Genomic DNA, 25,394 nt, shown 5'->3' with positions numbered 1-25,394 from the left:
ATAAACAAAATCATGTATTTAAAACATGAAACAATGAAGGGATCTCCATAAATTGGGAAATAGCTGTGTAAATTGTGCTGTATCTTATGATAGAGTACTATGGTGCTATAAGAAATGATGAGCAGTATGATATTAAAATATAAAATGAAACTTGAGATGCTATCAGTTGCATTTTCAAATTATCCCGTATAAACATTATTGAACTTATTAGCTTTGGCATTTTAAAACCATTTTGGACTTATCAGGTATGGAACAATTTCATTCAAATAAATAAATAAAAATAATATAGTAGTTAACATATGCTAGTCACTGTGTTAAATACCTTACAATCATTATATTTTGATTTTTTTTTTCTGAAGCAATTAAATGACTTGGCCAGGGTCACATAGCCAGGAAGTGTTAAGTGTCTGAGGTCACATTTGAACTCAGGTCCTCCTGACTTCAGGACTGGTGCTCTATCCACTGCGCTACTTAGCTGCCCCTATATTTTGATTTTCACAACAGCTCTGGTTGCTATTTATTTATTATTTTTTGTTTATTATTTGTTTATTCTTGTTTTCCTCTTTTCAAATCAGGAAACTGGGACAAACAGATTACACTTAAGATTACAATTAAGATTAATAAATTTTCACAACTGGAATGTAATTCAAATTTCCTCACATTTTATCAGCATTCTTTTCAACACCTGTCTTTGGAAATAAGATAACATGAGAGGGCTTAACAGGTAAGAAGCAGATGATCTCTGACCATGGAAGGATTAAGCAGAAGTATCAAACCTTTTACTTATTTTTTTCTTTCTTCATTTTGTGATTACTTCCAACTAGCTGTCTTTTCCCACTGCCCTAGAACAATGAGGCTATTAATTTTGCCATTTACTTTTAATAAATTTTATAAAACTTCTTATTTTTCTTTAAAATGAATTCTGCAGTGTGTTACCCCAAAACTTACTAGGATATTTCATAAAGGAATGAGTTCCTGGAATTACCTAAAGTCTCAGGAGTTTTTCTCCTAAAAATCTTTAAAATGCTAAGTTTTCAAACTCCTTAATAATTAATCAACACACCTCCAAAGTCTATCAAGATTTTTTTTTAGCAGTTCTACAAACTTTGATTATCTGACTTAATTTCTGTGATTCCAACATAACCAAAGCTGAAATGAGAAGTGGGGGGAAGTGTTTTATAGATGTTTTCCCCCTTATCACCTAAAGTGGTAATTAGTCCTGATTACTGGGGCAATTGCTTCACATATGAAAGTTCATTTATTTTTTCCAGTGTTCTAAATTAAGACTACATCCCTTAGAAAATTTCCTGAATGGCTATACTTAAATCTTGCAAGTTTAATAGATTCTAACACACAGAACAAATATGATACAGACATTTTGCCTATTACAAAGATACAAACACAATATTTAACAAGACAGTTACAAACAGAACAAAGTATGCCTTTACTATTCATCATGCAATTTAATAAACAACAGAGGAATGTCATTACAATATTATGGAGGCATGCAGTTTAAGAAAAGATATCCTCGCCAGAATGATCCAAGATGAATTGGGTCAGTGGAGAAACCCAGAATTTTCCTACAAACAATGTTGAGTTCAAACAAGGTGAGAGTTTGGGGCATTGGAGTAGGGAGAAGATAATGGAACTCACCAGATGAGAAGGGTTGAACTCTGAAGAAATAAATTTCTGGTGGTTTTCTAGTCCATTCTTACTGGTACCAGAGAGTCCAATCCTAATTCTGACACCAATTAATGTCAACTGGATTGCATCAGCCTCTAATCTGTGGATGGACAGAGTCAAACAGGGTTTGGTATTGACAAGAGAGTCAGAAATCAAACAGAAGTTTAATTTCAAAGTGAGGGAAATGGCTTATAAGCAAGAACAAATGTGCAAAGACACTTAGGAAACCCATTTTAGAGCAGGCAGATCTCAATACTTATACTAGTGGCTATACAGTGAATTGTAGCCCTGACAATGAGGAATAACAACAGTGTGATAAACTTGATTCATAGCAGGGTTTTATAATTGGGACTTTTCTGAGCTTGTACTTGTCTGAGCTCAGAGAACAATCGGTGCTGGTCAAAGCAATACAATAATTATTGGGGTTTTGCAATCCCAATGTGAGTGTGAGATCATCCAGAAAGTGAATGCAAAATTTTGTTGTTATGCCAAGATTAGGGCACAGCCATATTACTGGGCCTTAGCTTTGGAAAACAAGGTGCCTCCTAATATCTTGACTCTCTATAAAATGTTCTTCTGGTTTTGTTCACTTCACTATGTATCAGTTCATGTAAGTTTTTCCAGGTTTTTCTAAAATCGTCATGCTGGTCATTTTTTGTAGCACAATAGTATTCCTATATAGGGAATATAGCCATTCCCTAATTGATGGGCATCCTTTCAATTTCCATTTTTTTGGACACTACTTAAAGAACTACTATAAATATTTTAATATAATTAGGTCATTCTTCCTTTTTTGGGATGTTTTTGGAATGTAGACCTAGCAGTGATGTTGCTGTATCAAATGGTATCCACAGTTTTATAGTTCTGTGGGTATAGCTTCAGATTGTTCTCCAGAATGATTGGATTAGTTCACAACTCCACCAATAATGTGTTAGTGTGCCAGACAAACCCAATTTTCTATTTAAAAAAATAGTAGGGGAAATATTTGATAAAAATTATAGAATCAAAAAATTATAAAGAACTAGTTGTTTGTTCAAACTCCCTGTCTTAAAAATGTCTTTAAAAATGTCTAAAGAATATGAAGAATCCAATACACTCTAAAGAGATACACTTCTTAACATTTCCTTCAAAGCTCAACTCAAACTCTATCTTCAATGTTAGGTCTTTTCTGATCCCTTGAAATTATCTGTCAATTTTGGGACATCATATCTCCTCCCTCCCCATATTAATTATTTATCTCTATCTCTATTTCTACCTCTGTGTTGTTTCCCCTGATAGAAGCTCTTAGAAAGCATGAATTATTTTACTCTTGTATTTCTACCTAGATTGTCTACCACAGTGCCTGGAATACAGTAGGCATTTTGTAAATGTCTGCTAATTGCTAAATCCAAAACAAATGTTTGTTCTCTTCTTAATGGTGTCCAGAGATGAAGCCCCCATATTTTATGTGTCGGAAGCAGTTAGGAAATTCTATCTGTTCTCATTTTTAACATTCTTTTATTCAATTAAATAAATTTTAGTTGTCACATGCTTCAATTGAGAAACAATCAGAGGTAGCTACTATAGTGGTGAGGTAACTGCTGGTATGTTCTACAATGATTGGAGATGTTGATAGTAGGCATAGATCACAACCCATTATATGGTTGAAGAAACATGTCTGCTTTGTTTTGATCCAATATACTTATGCTTATGGTATTTGCATTCCTAGAATTTGGCTATTGCTTTTTTAATTCTCAGTGTTCATCTACATTTTCTTCCCTTTAGTTTGTCCTACACTTACCCCTTGCTTCTGAATCATATGGGACAGCAGGCTACTTTAAAAATGAGCTCGCTCCTGGAGGATTTCCCAAAGCTCATCCTGCTTTAATTACGTAGAGACAAGTTTGCAAAGAATAGTTTTGTATCTGGTATTAATGATGTTTTTGACCTGCATTGGGTGATAGCTTTATGGCAGGAAACTCAATGTGTTGGACCACCCTGGGAACTTAGCTTGAATAGAATAGAGTAGCTTGATCCTTGCAAATATGGACTTCTCCAGACAAGCTCCACCTGTTAGCCTACTAGCTCACTTGGTTTCCTTATCCTTAATCTGTACAATTTAGGGTGCTAAACTTAAACCACAAAGCCTTATAACAATGACTTAATTCCCCTCCTTCCCTCCCCACCCCTTACTAAAACCTTAAAAATCAGAAAATTACAGTAGAAAGAATGCCTGGTTTAGAGTCAGATGATTATAAATCATCACATTACTACTTGCTAACTGTGTAACCTTGGGCAAATTATTTAATCTAACTCAATTGAGGGCCTGAGAACCCATAAAATGAACCCCTCCCCTGACCCCCACCAATCGACTAACTTGTTCTAAGATACTTTTTGGCTCTAAATTGATCCTATGATAATTTCTTCCCATGTAATCTGAATTCTCTTGAAAACTGATGAGAAGGTACATATTTACTCTGATCCAGTGGCATTCTGGTAAAGTTTAACAACCAGTTCTCAAAAAAAAGCTTAACCTGAATTATTAACAATTCTCTATAAAGTTCTTAAATATAGATAATCAACAAAACTATAAATCAAACTCTGATTTGTACCATTTGCTGATTTCCAAAGTCTAAAACACTCACTGAAAATTTTAACTGTTGACTTTTGCAAGTTGGTATGGGTACTCTTTAGCATAATCTTGGCCTGAGTGTATATCTGTACAACACAGAAATCATTTGACGGTGAAATAAAATTAGGGGTAAGAGATTTGATAGTCATTGAAAGACCTCAAATATTTGGATTTTAGCTATAATAATTGATCAACCTCATCTCCTCCTCCCTTCCCACACAAGATATAGGGACTTCAGCTATGTCAAGATAGTCAAACTGGTTTGACCACTTTCCTACTTTGGCCCAGCTTCTTTATTTGATTGATAAGTGGCTAATGACAGATAGACATGTCAAAGCAAGTACAAGTATTAAGCATATCTCACTCATTTTTCTTTGTCTCTATGGCACTTTTAGTACCTTGGAGGTCATCTAGTCTGATATTCTTATTTTTTGAAAAAAAATTTTTTATTGATGCTCTTTTTTTTTTTTTAAACAACACAATCATTTTCCATCGTACTCACTCTACCAAAAGAACCTCTTTTGTAATAAAGAAAACAAAAGGTCAAAACTAATAACAATATATTTGAAATTCAACACTGTGGTTCCCCCAATAACAAAAAAAGAAAGAGTGTATTGTATTTAATCATTTAATCATCATTTAATCTGAGTTCAGCTGACTTTCAGTTTATTTTTAGTTTATTTGTAAATTCTCTTTCTGGTTCTGCATAGATTGATTTACATCCAGTCATTCAAATTTCTCATATTTCTTTGACTTCATATTATACTTGTTTCTTACAATGCAATAATAATATATAACATTAATATACCACAATTGTTCAGTCATGTCCCCATCCTCCACCCCAAGTTGATGGACATCTACTTATTTCCACTTTTTGGATACTAAGAAAAGTGATATTTTGATTATTTTGGAATTATGGGAATTTTCTATTATTCTTTTTTTTTTTTAATATCTTTGATCAACTCTTTTCTTTTTAAGGGTGAGTAAAAATGAAGCCCAGAAAGGCTAAATAATTTCCCCATGATTATACAGAAAGTAAGAAGCAAAGTCAATATTCAAATTCACGTCCAATAATTCCAATTCCGATTCCAAATCCCACAAATGTTTATTTTTCAAGTATCTTCAATCTACTCCTTTGATATCTAGAACTTCCAAGCAGGCCTCTGAATTAGGTGTTTTTATTATGTAGACAAGTACTCGTATGAAACCTACTTTTCATAGTAGGAACCTATTTACCCCCTACTTTTAACTATCACATAAATGGTTGTCTTCTCCAAAATTTTATCTACTAACTTTAATTCAATTGCCCTAAATATATGTAAGGATTTAGTACCTACTTAATGTGCAACAAGAAAATGGTATTTACACACATATATTGTATCTAGGTTATATTGTAACATATGTAAAATGTATGGGATTGCCTTTCATAAAGGGGAGGGAGTAGAGGGAGGGAGGGGATAATTTGGAAAAATGAATACAAGGGATAATATTATAAAAAAAATTACTCATGCATATATACTGTCAAAAATTATAAATAAACAAAAAAAGGAATTAGTACCATCTGAAGGAGGAAAAATTATTACTGTTATTAGAATTATTAAGTCATGACTTCAAATGCTCTTTATATTTCTATTTTGAAAGACAGACATAATATTAATGAGCCTACATCTTGATTATAGATATCAGATATAAAAGTATTGATGGTATATCTGCAATGATTTCAAAAGCATTGAAAATTCAAATATATTTTCATTTATTTATGGATACAAACACTTATTTAAAATAAGCAAGTGGTAAATGCCTTGCCAATTAAAAATGAAAATGAAATTTTAATCAATTGAATGTATTAATTGTTTCTTTGCATTGCATTTGCAACAATAGCAACTTTGAGTCTGAGAGAATTCTTGAAAGAACTTGAGAGATTTTATTCTGTCTCAATCCCTTTGCCTTGTGGTTAAGGTCTAAATTTGCTTGGACAACATAGATTGAGAGTATTGACTCAGTTATATCTATCTTGTTAACTCTTGTCAAAACTTTTAAAAACTTGTTAATGACCTTAGCTTCTAGTTTTTTAATTATTTGACCTAGATTATACTATATAATCTTTAAGTTCTTTCCAAGCATCTATACTACTTATTTTATTACTATCTCACTGTAATAGAAAGAGCACAGTATTTGTCTGAAGAACCACAATTCAAATTTTAATTTCATTACCTATTGCCATCATGACCATAGAAATTCATTTAGCTTTTCCTCAGCTTCCTCATATGGATGATTTCCATAGTCTTTCTGAGACTAAGGTATTGTGATTTCCCAACATCATTGCAAGATACAACTGAGTCATTTTATTGAATAATTTAAAAATTGTAGGCTAATTTTTAAGACTACATATTTTTAAAAGAAATATTATCTTTATCATTTGTTTTTACTTTGCCTAAATTTCTTTTCACATTCATTCTCAAGACTTGTTTCTCTCTCTCTTTCTGTCTCTTTCTCTATCTCCCTCCCTCCTTCCCACCCTCCTCTCTCTCTCTCATACACACACACACACACACACACACACACACACACACACACACACACAAAGATTTAATGAAATGTTTTTTCATTCATCCAGCCTCCTATATTCAAAACTGGCATGTTTGGTGACTCCAATTCTCCAAATTTACATTATTACTCAATTTCCAAATCCTGTCAATTCTACCCTTACAATACTTCTTGTAAACATTTTATCTTCTCTGTTTCCACTGCTCTAAGCCTAGTATATATCATTATTAGCCCTGAATAAATGAATATGCTGTATATTATTTATGTACACTCCTGTAGAAGAAAAGTACCATAGCTAGAGGATGTAATGTAGGAGTAAAGAGGAAAATTTCCTTCCTCATACAATAAATTCCCTTGATATGAAGAGAAATCAGCCAAATTTACGTAGTGTGGGATTTTTTCCTACCTTTCTATTATTTAGAGATTTTAGTCATATTCAAATCTATGTGACCCTATTTGGGGTTTTCATGACAGAGATACTGGAGTGATTTGCCATTTCCTTCTCCAAGTCATTTTAAAAGATAAGGAAAATGAGGGAATCAAGGTTAAGTCACTTCACTAGGGTGACACAAATAGTAAATGCCTGAGGCTGGATTTGAACTTAGATGTACCTGATTCCAGGTCTGGTGCTTTAGCCACTATGCTACCTAGCTGCCCCAATGTTTAGAGCAAGGCTTCTTAAACTTTTTCCACTTGCAATCCCTTTTTGCCCAAGAATTTTTTACGTGATTCTGTCTTGAATCTGAGCTGAGGTGTTTCTGATAAAGGGTGTATGTTGTGTATTTAGAACCAAGGCTTAAAGGAAGTCGCAGATGCAACACAGGCAGGGCTGCCAGAAATACCTCAGATTCATTGAAGTTTGATTTTGAAATTGATCATTGCATTCAGAAACCTTTTATTGTTGCCAAATTTTTAGTATTCCTCTCATTCAATTATCATGACTCACAGTTTAAGAAGTGATGGTTTAGAGAAGTAATATGTAAGTGTTCTATAAACTTTAAAATGCTAAATTCTTCTCCTCCTCTCCTTCCCTCTCCCTCTCCCTTTCTCCTTTTTCTTTTTCTTCTTCTTCTTCTTCTTCTTCTTCTTCTTCTTCTTCTTCTTCTTCTTCTTCTTCTTCTTCTTCTTCTTCTTCTTCTTCTTCTTCTTCTTCTTCTTCTTCTTCTTTCTTCTTTCTTCTTCTTCTTCTTCTTCTTCTTTCTTCTTTCTTCTTCTTCTTCTTCTTCTTCTTCTTCTTCTTCTTTCTTCTTTCTTCTTCTTCTTCTTCTTCTTTTCTTCTTCTTTTTCTTCTTCTTCTTTCTTCTTTTCTTCTTCTTTTTCTTCTTCTTTCTTCTTTTCTTCTTCTTTTTCTTCTTCCTCCTCCTCCTTCTTCTTTCTCTTATTCCTCCTCCTCCTCCTCTTCTTCCTCTAGCTAGTGCTAGCACTCCAAAGGTGTGCTTCTGAGAGGACTAGACTCTGAAAGCAGAGTTGAGCATTCTGAGTGATAGGAGACAATTCACCTTAGGTAACATTGTAAAGAATCAGCAAAGAAAGGAATTTTAGGCCCTCTCACACTGAATTATGAGATATCCATCCATATATCTATGTTTCTATATATTTATCTATTTGCACAGATATACATAATATACATATATACACATACATATATATGTACATATACATATATATACACATATATATATGTATATATGAATATGAATATAATTTACTTTGATCCTGAAAATATGCCTGAGTGGCAATTACTACAATTTGTTCTGAAATTTTCAGTGGTTCCCTGTCACCTATCAGATTTTTCTGCTTTCATTCTCTCTATCCTTGCTAATCCATTCTTTATCTCATTACCAGAGCAATACTTTTGATCTGTAAATCTGGTTGTAGCCCTCTTTTTAAATTTCTTAGCCTGACTTCTCCAATGTTCCTTAGTTCATATTATTATCTTCCATAAATACTATACTCCAGACAAATGTATCTACTATTTGTTTCCTTCCCCCTCCCACTAACAAGTCACATTATTTCTTGCTTTCATGTCTTTGAACTAAATCCTGACTGAAATGATAAAACCTTCAATTATAAAACTTTTAAAATCCCATTATTTTGAGAAAATGTGCATAGGCTTCACCTGGCTTTTTTAAGGATCCATAACAGAAAAAAGATTAAGAACTCATGCTTAAAAATGATCAGAATCTGTACCTTAAAATGGGTATTTGCTCAATTTTTGTTACTATGATTGAATACAATGTTTACTATTCTTTCATTTTTTTCTGTTCTTTACTAAAACTCTGAATGTAATGATGGTAATAACATAGCTATAAGACAAAGAAAAGTTTCTCTTCTTTATTCTTTCATTCTTTCCTTTAAAACATTCACTTCATCTTTTAATGTTGTCAATATTAACATTTTGGCATTTCCTTTTAAAGTACTCAAAAATCCTTCCATAAAAACCTAAAGTTAAAAAAGATGTACTTTATCCCCTTACCACTACAACCAGGTAGCTTGAGGCTAAAAACAAAAGTTTCAACAAAACACAACTGTTATTTCTATCTTGGATTAGCATGTCACTGTCACAGAGGTATCTTAAACCAGTGCCAAAGATGAGATTTATTCATAGAGAAGTAACCTGCCCTGTTGCCCCTGTAATAGAAATCCTGTTTAGACAATTCCTTTAATGTTAATTCTTCATTGATCTGTTAAAAGTCATCAACTGACCTTTTCCCCCCCCAGTTGTCAGTGTGCTTTTTACATAGCTTAGGTTCTAAGAACCTGATCATCCAGTTTATGATACAGTACCTGTTCTTTCCCTCTCTTCTGATCATTTGACAGCTTTCTACTCTCACTCGAAGTTCATAGGATTTAGGATTAGATGTAATTTTACTCCATTTACTCTCAACTTTGTGTTTATATAGGAAGAAATTAATGACTTGCCCAAATGTCATAATTTGAACCCAAGTCTTCTGGCTCCAAATTCAGGGCTTTTTCAACATCAAATGATGCTTATGAATGCAAAGTAAAACAGTGAAACCCAACACAGAGGCTGATTATTAGTTCTAAAAGAAGGTTTAAGGGGGGAGAAAGTTGAAACATGGATAAAATCTACCTTCTTTGTGTTAATTATACATCCTGATGAAGGGCAGTTCGATTCTATTAGTTTTGGAAAGAAGTCTTTGAAACCTGAAATGACAAGCAGGTTTAGAAGGGAAAACTATTGAGTGATCTTTATTTTGTAACTGGAGTCGTTTTCTTTTCTTTTTAAAGAACCAGCATGCAAAAGTTGTTCTTATGAAGGACTATGGGGTTCACATATTATTCACCAGCATTTTGTTATTATTGAAATTGTCAGAAAAGTATGCATCTTATGATATAAGTGAAAAATCTATAAAGAGCTATATAACAATAAGGAATCTTCAAGATGGAGTTTAATTAGCTTCTGAGAATGCACAGAGTAAAGAGAAAATGTATATGATGTTATGGAAAAGTAAGCTGAAGTAGAAATAATATCAGCCTTGATTTTAGAGTGCAGAGATGCAAATCTGCTATTTACTACCTTCTTGATCTGTACCAAATCACTTCACTACCATTACCCTCAGTTTCCTTATGTATAAAACATTAGAACATTATACTAAATAATCTATAAGGTCCTTTCTGGTTCTTAACATTATGAATCTTTGTTTTGGGATGCCTGGGTTATTAAGATTTGGGGAGAGTTTATATCCCTTTTAGTTCAACCTCCTAATTAGAAACCTGGGCAAATACCTTTCTAGCATAGCCTGGAAAGCTTATAGCTAATCTCCCTTTGCAAACATATGTGTCAATCTGTGACAACTAGGTTTTATTAAAAAGCATTAATGAATATTTGTAAGGAGAAGGAAGGAGAAAAATGAATGGTGGGATGAAGGATGGAAAGAAGGCAGAAAGGATGAAAAGAAGGAAAGGAGGAAGGCAGGAAGGAAAAAAGGAAGGAAGGAAGGAAGGAAGGAAGGAAGGAAGGAAGGAAGGAAGGAAGGAAGGAAGGAAGGAAGGAAGGAAGGAAGGAAGGAAGGAAGGAAGGAAGGAAGAAAGGAAGGAAGGAAGGAAGGAAGGAAGGAAGGAAAGAAGGAAGGAAGGAAAGAAGGAAGGAAGGAAAGAAGGAAGGAAGGAAGGAAGGAAGGAAGGAAGGAAGGAAGGAAGGAAGGAAGGAAGGAAGGAAGGAAGGAAGGAAGGAAGGAAGGAAGGAAGGAAGGAAGGAAGGAAGGAAGGAAGGAAGGAAGGAAGGAAGGAAGGAAGGAAGGAAGGAAAAATGCATTCAGATCCACTATGTGTCCACTATGCACTTTTAGCAGAATTATTTCTCACTATCCTCACAATAATCCTAAGAGACAGGTACCATTATTATCCCAATTTTATAGTTGAGGAAAAGACAGATAATTTAATATCTGACCAGAATCACATAATAAATATCTGGGGCTGAATGTATCTCAAAGCTTCTTGACTCTGGATCCAGGACTCGATCCATTACACCACCTAGCTGCCAGAGGGAACATTGAAATAACTCATAGATCTACAAAAATCCTCATAAGCACAGCACTAGTGGGGATTTTTTTTTTCTCATTTTATAGTGAGTTTCTCTAAAAATGACTCCTACTAATCAAGCAGTGCTTTTTCTTGCTCACCCCTGCTGCTATTCTTTCCTGTTATTCTCAGCTAGCTCCTAGGTAATGTCTACTCTTAGTCTGTTGAGAATATTTGTACTTTCCCCTGGTTACCCTAGATATTAGTTGGGAAGTCTAAGTGTGTATGTTCTAGCATGGTTATTGTTTTCGAACTTATTCCTGTAAATCTCACAGCTCTAGCAAATGAGATATCAGAATAGAGATTTTTATTTAATTGAGGTTTGGTTGCTTTCTTGATACCTTATTAATCATATACAGAGTAAACTTTTGTCTTACTCTCACCTTTAAAGAAGGTTATATTTTTCCTAATTGTAGCATAACTTCTATATCTACACAGAGGTTCACTCAAGAATGGGGTTTCTAGAACACTTTTTGAGTGTGACCCTATACTTTTTAGAGCTTGCATGCATTTTTCTGCTTATTGATGGTATGTGTAGGGGCGAGGGAAAATGTCATAGATAGCTATCCTATAATATTCAAAATCATCCTAATTGTTCTTACAAATCTACTTTAAAGGGACATAAGAAGAAAGCCACTATCTGCATCCAGAGGAAAAAAAATTGATTACTAGAAGTATGTATAGAATAATTTTACATACACACACACATATATACATATACATATACCAAATAATAATAAACAGCATCAGCAATGTTGTGGTTAATATTTACTACTAGCTGATATTTGTAGTACTTTTAGGTTTGCTGAGAACTTCACATACCTTACCCCATTTGAGTTTTACAATGTCTTGAGATCGATAATAAAGGTATTATTATTCTTGTTATAGACGAGGAAGCTGTGACCCAGAGTGGCTTGTCCACATTTTCTATATTTCATACATATATATATATATATATATATATATGTGATTGAGAGGATAAAAAAGAAATTTACATGATAAAATTTACATGATATATTTGAAAGGAAAAGCAAGTTGTACATTGTAGATTTTGTAGATTTATAGTTTTATATGCAATAAACTTTACTCTATTGTGTTATGAAAATGCTTGTTTATTCCATAAATTTAAAATAAAATTTTGAAAAATCAAATGTCCTTTTCCTAAAGACCATACTCTAGGTCTTCAGAAGTTGATAACTTACCTTATGTTTCTCACTTCACTTACATAAGATAATGAGATAAATTGTGGAAATAAACATATTATCTAAATCCACACAGAAAACAGAGATTATAGTTTGCTATAGTCCTTTATCAGGGGTCCATGGATAAATAATCAGAGTGGTCTGAGAATTTGTATGGGAATATAATTGAATCTTTATTTTCAGTAACCACTAACTTCCAACTAAGATTTATCTTATAGACTATTTGATTTTGCTGTGTAGAATCAGTCGGGGTTATCTAGCCAAGAATCTTCTATAACATTGGCTATGATGCCAGTGAGCCAAAGTAACTTGGGCATAACAGTTTTTAGTGTTAATATTTAATTTGTGAGGAATTGGAGACAAAGTCATTTGTTTTGGTTTTTTGGTTTTTAGATCTGTTAGAATAACAAAAACAATTTAGTTATAAACTAAATATTTCATTTTCAATTTATTCACCTGTACAATAGGCTGCAGAACATTAAACATAAACAAGTTACCTCATATCTTGTCTTTTACCATGGCCTGTTGGTACATCTACTTACCTCAAGATTCTCTCCACTCCAATTCACCTTCCATTCAGCCATTAAATGATTATCCTAAACATCAGAATAGCAAGTAAGTTTTTAGCTCAACTCCATTGAACTAAGATAAGAGGAATGGGGTACAATACTACCATTACCATCATCATCACCAATCACCAAAAAAGCAACAATAAATAACAACAAATAGCGTCAGCAATGTTGTGGTTAGTATTTGCTACTTAATATATTTGAAGTATTTTCACAATCTCTGGAGGAAGATAATATAGATATTATTATCTTCCTGTTATAGATGAGGAAGCTGTGACCCAAAATGGTTAAGTGATTTGTCCACATTTTTATAGGAGTTGAGTTTCAAGATCAGTGTCTGAACTTAGGTTTTCTAGGCTGCTTTGAGTCTAGCACTCTTGTATATGAACAATTATAAATGACAATCACAAAAGAAGTGGTTCAAGGTAAGTCAACTAGATTCAAGAAAACAAATGTATTTTATTTTTCAAAATTGTTTGGGCTTTTCTTTTCTTAAATTTTTTTCCAGAATTGTTTTTTTTCTCCCTTTTTTATAATAGATTTTTATTTTTTAAGATACATGCAAAGGTAGTTTTCAATATTTACCCTTGCAAAACCTTGTGTTCCACATTTTTCTCCCTCTCTCTCCCCTCACCTAGACAGCAATTAATTCAATATAGATTAAGCATGTGCAATTCTTCTAAATATATTTCCACACTTATCATGACGCACAAGAAAAATCAGATCAAAAAGGGGAAAAATGAGAGAAAAAAACCCAAGCAAACAAACAACAATAACAAAAAGGTGAAAATACTCTGTTGTGATCCACATTCAATCCCCATAGTCCTCAATTTGAGCATTTCTAAATTACTTGCATAAAATTTGACTTGATTAGTGTGATAAGAATACTAACATCATTTTTAATCTTAGTGCATGAAGCTAATCTCTTTTTCCTAGTTGAATTGAAAAAAATACAGCTATGGATAGCTTTTGTCCAGTTAGCAATGGCTCCATCAGAAATGTGAATGTTTTCATATCCTTGGATATTATCTTCCTAAAGATTTTCCCACTGTGTCCATTATTTATTTAAATTCAGTTGATTTTACCAAATATATCCTCCCCACCCCCACCTTTCTAAAAACTCTATTTCTAGAGAGGACAACATCGTTCTCTCAGTTCCCCAGGCTTATGACTTAGAATCCTGGATTCTACACTATTCTTATCACCCATTTCCAATCTATTGTCAATATTTGTCAATTTTACCATTACAGTGTCTCTTGAACATATCCTCTTCTGTTCTCTGACATAGCCGCCACTCTACTACAGACTCTCAATACCTCATTCTTGGATTATTAGAATAGGTACATATGAAGTGATTCTTCTAAAGCACAGTCTAACCTGTATTTAATAAGTTTGGGTAGCCTCCTTTTGGTCTTCCTGCTTCAAGTCTCTCTCCACTCTTGTCCATTTTCCATTTAACCATCAAATAGATCTCCCAAAAACACAAATGCTTTGTCACTGATCATGTCACTCCCTATTAAATTAAGTTCAGTTGCTCCTTTTTGCCTCTAAGATAAAATATAAAATCTTTTGTTTGGTTTTTAAAGCCCTCCAGAACCTTCCCACTTTTCCATTCTTCCTCTTTACACCCCTATTTCCTGTGTGCTCTTTTGATACAGTGAAACAGGACTTCTTAATGTTTCTTGAACTAGGTGTTTTTTTTTTCCCAATGTGGGGAATTGTTTTACTTGCTGTCCTGCATTCCTGGAATGCTCTCCCTCCTCCTCTCTGCCTCCTAATTTCTCTGGCTTCTCTGGCTTAATGGTCTTAGCTAACATCCTGCCTTCTGTACAAAACCTTTTTTGATTCTCCTTTACACCAGCATCTTCTGTCTATTGATTACCTGTAATTTATTTTTTATTTGTCCTAATTATACATAGTTGTTTTCATGTTGTCTATCCTTTTAGACTGTTAGCTCCTTGAGAACATGGAATATCTTTTACTTAGTTTTGTATTCCCATTACTTAGCACAGTTTCTATCACCCAGTAGACACTTAATAACTGCTTGTGGATTCACTGACAAATTACTAATAGATGGATGACAGGGATGGAGTAAAGTCATGAGAATGTAAGTTGTTTGAGATGTGGGAATTTAAAAAATGTTTTTAGCCAGAATACTTTACAATGGACAGTGAAGTGGCAGAGTGTCTAGAATGCCAGTTCGGGAATCAGGAGGACCTGAGTTCAAATCCAATCTCAGACACTTATTAGCTGTGTGATTTCAGGAAAGTCACTTAATCTGTTGGTCTCAGATTCCTCATCTGTAAAATGAACTGGAGAAGGAAACCACTCTAATAGCTTTGCCAAGAAAACCCCAAATGGAATTGTGAAGGGTTAGATGTTATTGAAAAATGACTGAACAACAAGGAGTTCGTAGTTAGATTTTTAATAAAACAAATAAATTCAACTAAATGAGAATTGAAGAAGTGAGTAAACTGGGAGGCTAGGACATTTGAATAGAGATCAATATGTGCACTGAAGAGAGAAACTAAGTCAGATCCTGAAGTTGTTTTTTTTTTTAATAAAATTTTAAAATAATAGCTTTCCCCCCCCCAAAGCATATTTTAAAACATATGCACGGATAATTTTTCAATATTGACCCTTGCATAGCTTTGTGTTACAAATTTTCCTCTCTTTCACCCCTCCCTCTCCCCTAGATGGCAAGCAATCCAATATATGTTATAACATGCTAAGATATATGTTAAATCCAATATATGTAAACATATTTATACAATTATCTTGCTGCACAAGAAAAATCAGATTAAAAAGTAAAGAAAATGAATAAGAAAACAAAATGCAAGTGAACAACAACAAAAAGAGTGAGAATGTTAGTTGTAATCCACACTCAGTTCCCACAGTCCTCTCTGTGTATAGATGGCTCTCTTCATCACAAGATCATTGGAACTGATCTCAATCATCTCATTGTTGGAAAGAGTCTCATCCATCAGGATTGATCATTGCATAATGTTGTTGCTGTGTATAATAGATCCCGAAATTCTTGAGAATGAATAACCTTGGAACTAGTTAGCTAAGTGGTGGAAAGAGCACTGGACTCAAAATCAGGAATACTCATCTTCATGAGTTCAAATCTAGCCTCAGGTACTTACTAGCAGTGTGTTCCTGGATAAGTCAGTAATTAACCCTCTTTGTCTCAGTTTCCTCATCTGTTATAGAACTGGAGAAAGAAATAGCACATCACTCCAATATTTTTGCCAAGAAAACACCAAATGGGGTCATGAAGAGTCAGATGTAATTCAATAGCAAGAGTTTCTTCCCAGATCCCTATTGGTGGTTGTTTCCCTCTCTTCTCCAACTCCTTTTCTAATAACTAGGGGATTCCAACATATCCTAACCTCTTAGTTCCTTATTAATTAACTGTTATGACCATTTCACCTCAGCTTCACAAGGTGGTGGTTATATTCTTAATCTTATAATTATTTATAAGTGATCTACTTCCATGATCAATTATTATTTTAAAATCCCTTTATTCACTTATAATTATTTATCATTTTATCTTCTCAATCTTTATTCCTCTTAAAATTATTCTTCCTTCTCATTGATACTTACAGTTATTCTTAGGCCATCATCCTTGTTCTGCCTCTACTTTCCTCCCCTTTCAATTTTAAACATTTGATGAACCAGTTTGACTCTGTTATATTCTCCCCTCAACTCTTTATCCTACTTCTTTGTTCTATCTCTCCTCATAATTTGTCAAAATAATGCCCCTAACTGTTCCTACAATCTACTTCTTTTACTTCTATCTGCTCTCATGTTGTTGATTGGAGCTGGAGAAAATCACACAATGGTGTTAGTTGGATCCACTAAAATTTTGTCATCTAATCTTAACTGGACCCTCACTGCATCAAGGAAATTATTTTACTCCTCATCAATTGCTTCTGTAACCTCATGCAAACAAGGGGATGCTTACATTCTTGATCTTATGATCAGTGAATCTATAAGCAACTTATCACAATAAATGTTCCAAAACTCTTTTATTCTTTGCTTTGACATGAGACACCCCCTACACCCCCTCTCCTATTCTTTCACCTGAGAACCTCACCTCTTCTTTTACTGAGAATATTGATAGCATTTATTGAGAACTCCTCTGTTAGAATTCTTACAAGGTGCTAAGTCAGTGGAATTGATAGAGACAATGGTTGTTTAGCAAGGTGCTTAATAGTTCTCTAAATGTACTTAGTACTTATTAGAGTTCCACAAGATTCACACCTTTAAGAGAGCATATATAAGGAGGAGCTTCCACAAGTCCACTAGAGCACAAGCCCACTCTTGGAGGCGGAGACAGATTTATTCCATTTTCCACCTTTGTGTTGCCTGGAGGCTTTGGATTCAGAGGGAGCTAGATGCAGAAGCTGGAAGAGAAAAAGAATTAGTGGCAAGAACTCAAGGAGAGAGATAGGCCTCTAAGAAAACTAACCAGCTATTTTGAAGGAGATAATAAAGGATCTGGACTTTAACTCCTGGCTGCATTTTGAGGTGATTATTACACTAAATTAAAATGAAAGTTGCTTCCAGAAGCCACACAAGAAATCTGCTCCCAGAGAAGATTAAATTTTTTAGAGAAGAATATTACATTTTGGCGTCCAACATGGGGTGTCAAAATGTAATGTTCTTCTCTAAAGTGTGATGGTGGAAGTTGGAATGAATCTGACTCTGCCTCTGAGAATAGGCTTGTATGTCTGGCCCTGAGAGCTTCTTGATTATATGATGTACACTTGAGTCCACACCAGTCATTAGATCACTAGGAAACCATTATTTGTTGTAGGATTAAATCAATGCTAAATTAGATTTAACCATTGTCTCCTCAATTCCACTTAGTACCTTGTTTCAAGTTCTGGCCCGTAACATCTCCTTGTAGGATCAGATCAATCATACTGAACCATGCTAAATTAGATAATTATTGTCTCCATTCCAGTGACTTTGTACCTTGTAAGAATCATAACACTCCTCCTCATCTCACAATTCTTTGGTATGATCCCCATATTTCATCCTCTACTCCAATCTCTAATGAAGACATGACTCTTGTAACAACTTGTCATGTCAACCTACTTGTCAGCCCTTTTATAATTATAATTATCCTCCATCAGAGAGCCATCTACACCCAGAGAGAGGACTGTAGGAACTGAATGTGGATCACAACATAACATTCTCACTCTTTTTGTTGTTGTTCTTTGCATTCTGTTTTATTATTCATTTACTTTCTTTTTTTTTAATCTGATTTCTCTGTGCAGTAAGAGAATTGTATAAATACATTTATACACTTTGGATTTAACATATATTTTAACATGTTTAATATATATTGAATTGTTTGCCATCTAGGGGAGGGCGTGGGAGGGAGGAAGAGAAAATCTGAAACACAAGGCAAGGGTCAATATTGTCAAATTATCCGTATATATGTTTTGGAAAAAAAAAGATTTATTGTTAAATACATATATATGTGTGTGACCTAGAAAAATAATAATAGAATTCATATGGAAGAACAAAAGGTCGAGAATTTCAAGGGAAGTAATGAAAAAAAATTAAATGAAGGTGGTCTAGCTGTACCTGATCTAGAACTATATTATAAAGCAATAGTCACCAAAACCATTTGTTATTGGCTAAGATATAGACTAGTTGATCAGTGGAATAGGTTAGGTTCATAGGGCAAGATAGTGAATAAAAATAGCAATCTAGTGTTTGACAAACCCAAAGATCCCAATTTTTGGGATAAGAATTCATTATTTGACAAAAACTGCTGGGAAAACTGGAAATTAGTATGGCAGAAACTAGGCATGGACCCACATTTAACACCACATACTAAGATAAGCTCAAAATGGGTCCAAGATTTAGGCATAAAGAACGAAATCATAAATAAATTGGAGGGACATGAGATGGTTTAACTCTCAGACTTGTGGAGGAGGAAGGAGTTTGTGTCCAAGGGAGAACTAGAGACCATTATTGATTACAAAATAGAACATTTTGATTACACCAAATTAAAAAGTTTTTGCACAAACAAAACTAATGCAAACAAGATTAGAAGGGACGTAACAAATTGGGAAAACATTTTTACAGTTAAAAGTTCTGATAAAGGCCTCATCTCCAAAATATACAGAGAATTGACTTTAATTTATAAGAAATCAAGCCATTCTCCAATTGATAAATGGTCAAAGGATATGAACAATTTTCAGATGATGAAACTAAAACTATTTCCACTCATATGAAAGAGTGTTACAAATCACTATTGATCAGAGAAATGCAAATTAAGACAACTCTGAGATATCATTACACACCTGTCAGATTGGCTAAGATGACAGGAACAAATAATGATGAATGTTGGAGGGGATGTGGGAAAACTGGGACACTGATACACTGTTGGTGTTGTGAAAGAATCCAGCCATTCTGGAGAGAAATATGGAATTATGCCCAAAAAGTTATCAAACTGTTCATACCCTTTGACCCAGCAGTGCTACTCCTGGGCTTATATCCCAAAAAATACTAAAGAAGGAAAGGGACCTGTATGTGCCAAAATGTTTGTGGCAGCCCTTTTCATAGTGGCTAGAAACTGGAAAATGAATGGATGTCCATCAATTGGAGAATGGTTGGGTAAATTATGGTATATGAATGTTATGGAATATTATTGTTCTCTAAGAAATGACCAACAAGAGGAATATAGAGAGGCTTGGAGAGACTTACATCAACTGATATTAAGTGAAATGAGCAAAACCAGAAGATCATTATACACTTCAACAATGATACTGTACGAGGATGTATTCTGATGGAAGTGGACATCTTCAACATAGAGAAGAGCTAATCCAATTCCAATTGATCAATGATGAACAGAATCAGCTACATCCAGAAAAGGAACACTGGGAAATGAATATAAACTGTGAGCACTGTTTTGTTTTGTTTTGTTTTGTTTTTCTTCCCAGATTATTTTTAGCTTCCGAATACAATTCTTCCTTTGCAACAACAACAACAACAAAATTCGGTTCTGCACATATATATTGTACCTAGGATATACTATAAAATATTTAATATGTAAGGGAATGCCTGCCATCTAGGGGAGGGGGTGGAGGGAAGGAGAGGAAAAATTTGGAACAGGAGGGAGTACAATGGATAATGTAAAAAAAATTACCTATGAATATGTACTGTCAAAGAAAATGTTGTAATTATAAAAATTAATTTAAAAATAAAAAAAACATATGTGTGTGTATAAATTTAAAATTTTTTAAAATTAAGAAAAAATATCCTTCATCCCATAGCCTCCTACATTGTTGAACTTATTGTCTTATACTTTTTTTCAGATCTTCAATTTCTCCCTACCTATTGCTTTCTTCCCTGCTACCTATAGACATGTTCAACTCAAGAATCTGAGGCCAGATTTGAACTCATGAAGATGTCCTTAAAAAACACTCTGAATTATAGCACCCTCATAACTATCATCTTATATTTCTCTTCTCTTTCTCAGATAAACTTCTTGGAAAAAAATCCATCTTCACGTTGATACTTCCACATTTTTTAATCACAATCTCTTCTACACCTTGACAATCTGACTTCTGACCCATCATTCAATTGAAACTTCTCTCTTCAAAATTACCAATGATTTGTTAATGGTCAAATCTAATGTTCTGCTCTTATTCCTCATCCATTCTGATCTCTCTGCAACATTTAACAATTAACCACTTTCTCCTCCTGAATACTCTCTCCTCACTGGGCTTGCATGACATTGCGCCTTTAGTTCTCCTCACTCCCTGTAATCACTATTTCTGCCTCCTTTACTTGGTCTTTATCCATAACATACCCACAAAGTGTAAAGATATCATGAGCCTTTGTACTGGATCCTCTTCTTCTTTGCTTTATATTCTCTCATTTGGTGACGTCATTAGCTTATATGTTATTATTTATCATCTCTATACAATTTCTAGTTCTTTAGCCTTAGTCTTCTTCCTAAGTTCCAGTCCCATATTACCAATTGTCTTTTGGACATTTTGAACTGAAGGCTTCTAATTATCTAAAATTCAGCATGTCCAAAACAAAACACATTAGCTTTCTCCTCAGAACTACTCCCCTTTTGAACTTCCCTATTACTGTAGAGGCCCTCAATATTTTTCTAGTTGAGGTATACAGTTGATATTGTTCTTGATTCTTCCTTTCTTCACATGTCTAATTAGTGGTCAAATCTTGTCATTTCTCCCTCCACACCATCTCTCAGATGCATACCCTGCTTCCTACTCATCCAGTCAGCACCCTAGTTCAAGTTCTTATCTCCTCTCACCTGTATTATTGCCTGTCTCCATTTTGGTCTTCCTCCCCATCCTAAGCTACCAAAGTGATTTTCCTAAAAAGCAGGTCTGATCATTTTACTGCCTTCTTCCAGTGCTTTATTACCTCTAGCATCAAAAAAAATCTAAATATTTAAAACTGTTCATAATTTTTTAGTCTTCTGAGAAAAATGACTATTTCTCTTTCATTTTAAAATTAGGGAAATCCAAACTCCATCCCTCTCCCCCTTGTGCTATTCCTTGGACAATCTTTCCAGGAGAGGATTCATGGAAGATAAGATTAACATTCTTCTTCTTTTGGGTATTGCTATTCCACCCAGCAATATTAGATTTTTAATCTAAGATAAAACTCCTGGCCCATTGCTTTCTGCTCAGGCTTGGGTGCGGGATATAGATTTTTTGGTTTAGATTGCCTAAGGTTGATGAGGATAATTTAGAAGTAAATGATATAATCAAAGTTCATCAGAATAGGTCCAGCCTGTCATTGTAATATTCATTCTCTCTCATTATCTATTAACCACTCAGAGTTGATAGTCACCCTCTGGTATACCTACTTTTCTAAGACCCATATAAGCCTTGAATCCACTGCCAAGAGGCTCTTTGGCATTTGGGAGAGGTACAGACCTTTTTTCCATTATTAAAATGCTAGAATTATTAATAAAATGCCCAATTATTCAGAAATTATATCTCTCAAACTTTTAAAATCTCACACTTCTTAAACATGACTCCCCTCCATATGGTATTATGTGGTTACATTAATTTTCTTATTTGACTTCACATAAGATATCTGCATCTCCCCTGTCTGTACCTTTGTACTGCATGACCTCTCATTCCTGAAAGGTTATCCTCCCTCCCCTCTTTTTTTAACCTTTACTTTTTGGAATCTTTGGTTTCCTTAAAAACTTAGCTCAAATTCTGTCTTCTGCAATAATCCTTTCTGCATCCCCCTAGCTTCTAGTTCCTTTCTCACACTGGAATTTTTTTTTTTAAATAAAGATGCTGGAATAATTTGCTCATTTCCTTCTCCAGCTCATTTTTACAGAAGAAGAAACTGAGGTAAACAGGATTAAGTGACTTGCCTTAGGTCCCACAGAAGTTAATATAAGCATTTGAGACTATATTTGAACTTATGAAGATGAATCTTCCTGACTCCAGACCTGATACTCTATCCGCTGCACCACCTAGCTGCCTATTTGTATTTTATATTCACATACATGTGTGCATGTATTTATAAAGATGCACACATAAACACACATATATATGCCTGTACACCCACATATCTCCTGTTAGAATATGTTACTTTAGAGAAAGGAGTGTTTTATTTTTGTCTTTGTAATCTTAGTCCATTAATAAATGCTTAATAAGTATTTGTTGATTGACCACCAGTTCTAAATCTAAAATCCCATATACAGCCCAAATTGAGTAGGTTTACACTTAGCATGCATATACACACACATGCACACACACAAATGTGTATCTTGTTTATTTGCCTGAAACAATATGTTTAATGGAAGAAATGAAAAAGTTTTAAATTGTTTGTCTTCCCTTAGTCAGTATTCAGTTGTCCCTGAAGGCTATAACCAAGAACCAAAATTCACTGTGTTCCTTGTCATCAACTCAGCCAGTAAAAGGAAGAAATTAGATCTCATTCAGTGTTGGGATGTGGGCTAACCTCCAGAAGTTTTTGTTTGAGATTTTTACCTAACTATTCTTACATATATCTTAGATTTAGAATACATATTTCTTATGTGTATGTTTATTATAATTTTTTAAATGACCTAATCAAAATTTCCTATACCTTTATTTGTAACGAAAGACCAGATTGTTGGAAATTAGCCAGGATCCTACTATCCTTGAAGTCAGGATTATTGACTTTCCAGGTCTATATCCATGATCTTATAGTCTAACACCAAAAGCATGTAAGCATGTTTGTCTACCGGAAACCTTACTCAATCTTGAAACCAGCCATTTATGTTTTGTCTTTTTTTTTTCAGAGGAATCTTGTGAGGTTTCATTTTAATTGCTTTTTTGACACCAGTCAGACAGATGAATGGTCTCATTTTCACTAATTTTTACATTGACAATGGGTATTTCTGAAAGCCTTTCCATTTTTTTCTTCCTTTGTGAGACTGGAGGTATCCAACATGCCCAAACGGATTTCATGTTGTCTATCTGTCTAGCAAAGGAAAACTGGAAAATTTATATTCAAACATAACCTCAGAGTTCATAATGATGAGGTGCTAAAAGGCTTTTGGCTCAAGTTCAAGTCTGTGTTTTCACTGCATGTTCATGAAGGTCAATTTACTTTTTGAGAGTAATGAATTGTAGAAGGGCTATATTCACTCTATGAACCCAAGGCAGGAAAATGGGAATATTTAGATTCATTTTTGAGAAATAATGTTTTTAGGGCAGCTAGATGGCTCAGTGGATAGAGCCGAGGACCTGGGTTTGAGTCAGACCTAAGACACTTAACATTAGGTGTGGGACTCTGTGTAAATTATTTTACCCCAATTGCCTCACAAAAAAGAAAAGAAAATCTTCCCTTGAAAGATAACTTTCTAGTAATGAACATTTTGTAGTAGTTTAACCTGCCATGATTAAAATTTTGCAATTGAGAAATTCCATGATCATTAGCACCAAAACCTGTGTGGCCTCCTTTAAATTTGCCTTGTTGAACTGCCTATTCTCCTTTTTTTGCTTATTATAATTCTTTTGCTTTACTGCTGTCCTCCTTTTTAAAAAATGGCAGAAACAAATCTGTGAAAAGAAAATGACTAAATGTAAAAGATCAATAAGAAGCAATATTCAGCAAGGCTGCTCCCAATTCCACTGGACGCCTGTGTATACAAAGACAAAAACCAAATAATAATAATGTATATAATTTATAGAGAACCTATTATGTTCCAGGAACAGTGCTAAATACTTACAAATATTATTACATTTGAACTCTCAGTGGTAGATTCTTTTATCATTCCCATTTTACAGATGAGGAAACAAAGTTAAGATACTTGTTTAGGGTCTCACAGCTAATCTGTGTTTGGAGCTATATTTGAAGTCAGGCCTTGCTGAGTCCAGGTCCAACACTGTCTCCACAAGGAAACTAGCTGCCTCATAATTGAACAAGTCCTTGCTCTCAAGGAACATACATTATATTGGGTTAGTTAGTATCTTTTTGCAAAGATAATTTTCAACAATCACCCTTGCAAAATCTTATGTTCCAAATCTTTCTTCTTCCTTTCCCCTTACTCCTCCTCCGACAGTCAGTAATCTATGTTAAACATGTGCAATCTTCTAAACATATTTCTACATTTATATGCCGCACAAGAAAAATCAGATCAAAAAGGGAAAAAAAATTAAGAAAGAAAGAAAAAAAGTAAGCAAACAATTAGTAAAAAGGAATAATACTGTTGTGATCCACATTCAATCGCCATAGTCCTCTTTCTGGATTCAGATGGCTCTCTCCATCCCATCTATTGGAATTGGCCTGAATCACTTCATTGTTGAAAAGAACCGTTATTGGGTTAGTTTGATTAGAAGTTGATTCCTAACTGTATAGAATTAAAGTATCTTGGGAAATTTACAAAAGAATTAAAATTCCATATTTAATTTTTTTTCAAGTGACAATTTGTTTTCTCCAATAGTAGTTAGAGCTTTAAATGATTAGCTAAAATTATCATCATGGCTAATACTTATATAGTACTTTAAAGTTTGCAAAGTGCTTTACATATATGTTTTTTTCCTCATTAGAATGCAATCCCACAAAAAGGAAAAATAAATTTACATGTCAATTGTATTACATATTTAATAAAATAATAATATTTTATTATATATAATAAATAATAAAAATAAATAAAATATGAATGCAAAATAATTTATAAAGTTAACAAAAATGATAAAAAAACCCAAAAATAACAAAAAT

The 25,394-nt window shown here is 33.9% G+C and overlaps 1 long non-coding RNA gene across 1 annotated transcript in view; it reads right to left on the bottom strand.

Moving 5' to 3' along the window:
- Positions 1-25,394, bottom strand: part of LOC141541219 (uncharacterized) — a 49,069-nt gene that overhangs the window by 3,370 nt on the left and 20,305 nt on the right. Inside the window, exons 2-3 of the long non-coding RNA XR_012481695.1 lie at positions 13,131-13,184; positions 1,654-1,783 (exon numbers count right to left, since the gene is read on the bottom strand). This is a non-coding gene — a long non-coding RNA (uncharacterized LOC141541219). The remainder of the gene's footprint in view (positions 1-1,653; positions 1,784-13,130; positions 13,185-25,394) is intronic.

Source organism: Sminthopsis crassicaudata, chromosome 4 (assembly GCF_048593235.1).
Source record: "Sminthopsis crassicaudata isolate SCR6 chromosome 4, ASM4859323v1, whole genome shotgun sequence".
In the NCBI taxonomy this organism is placed as follows: domain Eukaryota; kingdom Metazoa; phylum Chordata; class Mammalia; order Dasyuromorphia; family Dasyuridae; genus Sminthopsis; species Sminthopsis crassicaudata.
The sequence above is the reverse complement of the archived record's forward strand: the minus strand, read 5'-3'. Positions and strand labels throughout refer to the sequence as shown.